Genomic DNA, 1,369 nt, shown 5'->3' with positions numbered 1-1,369 from the left:
CCCAGCTTGGTAGGATTTCATCCGGTATTTCATGTTTCGAAGCTCCGGAGATATCACGGGGACCCGTCGTACGTGTTGGATTTCAGCTCAGTCCAGTTGGACAAGGATTTATCTTAGGTTGAGGAGCCTGTGGCTATATTGGACAGACAGGCCAGAAAGTTGGGATCAAAGAACATTGCTTCAGTAAAGGTTCAGTGGCGGGGTCAGCCGGCCGAGGAGGCGACTTGGGAGACCGAGCGGGATATGCGCAGCCGATACCCTCATCTTTTCACTACTTCAGGTATGCTCTTTATGCTCGTTCGAGGACGAACGAATGTTTAAGGAGTTCCGGTCCAACGCAAATAACCAACAGTAGTTCATACAGTGTACAACCAATAAATAAAATAAAATAGCTCAGAAATAGAGTGCTCATCCTTTTCATAGTTTTCCGAAAAACAGTTCCACTTTTCTAGTATACCAATGAAAGTCCAAATCCTCTACCGAAATCGTTAAAATATGAGTAAGTTTTGAAAACTGAAACTTTTTCCTGAAAATCCTTTCCACGATAGGTAAATATGTTTCATTTTCTTTTTCAATAGCAAGTGTGAAATACCTCTCTATAACCACATATCAATGTATGTAAAAAGTCATGAATGACGTGAGACCGTACAACATGAGGAAAAATACGTCTCTATGCATGTATGTGATATATGCATGCCAATGCCATGTACCTCAGAGATGAATCATGTACTCACACTCTCAGAGTACTCAACCTCACTGTATCACACCTTTCACTCATCATCATCAACCACTCGGTACTGTATATGGCCCATCGGCCCAGGGAAGATCCCGATCCCGGAATATATGCATAACTGACTATAAGTCACCTAGTACCGAGGAACAGGCCAATCCAGCCTCATGGAGAAGATCCATCTCCATACCGGGGGAAGATCCATCCCTGAAGATAATCAACTGCGCTCACTGGGGGTGTGCAGACTCCGGAGGGGCTCCTACAGCCCAAGCGCTATAATTCGCACGGATAACTCACGTGCTGCACGGAATACTCACATGCCATAACATCAATATCAGAATCCGCACGGACAACTCACATGCTATAACATCAATATCAGAATCCGCACGGACAACTCACGTGCTATAGTATCAACATCTCACAATCAAGCCCTTGGCCTCACTCAGTCATCACTCTCCAGTCTCACCCACGGGCTCACAATGTCATGAAAACTGACCCGGAACAATGATATGATGTATCATTAAGTAACAACATAGACTTAGATATGATATGAATGCATGAATGCGACTGAGTACGAAATATCAATGAAATCAATGAGATGACAGCAAGAAACGACCACTATGGGTCCCAAAAATATTA

Source organism: Nicotiana attenuata, unplaced genomic scaffold (genome assembly GCF_001879085.1).
Source record: "Nicotiana attenuata strain UT unplaced genomic scaffold, NIATTr2, whole genome shotgun sequence".
In the NCBI taxonomy this organism is placed as follows: Eukaryota; Viridiplantae; Streptophyta; class Magnoliopsida; order Solanales; family Solanaceae; genus Nicotiana; species Nicotiana attenuata.
This window is presented reverse-complemented; position numbering follows the sequence as displayed.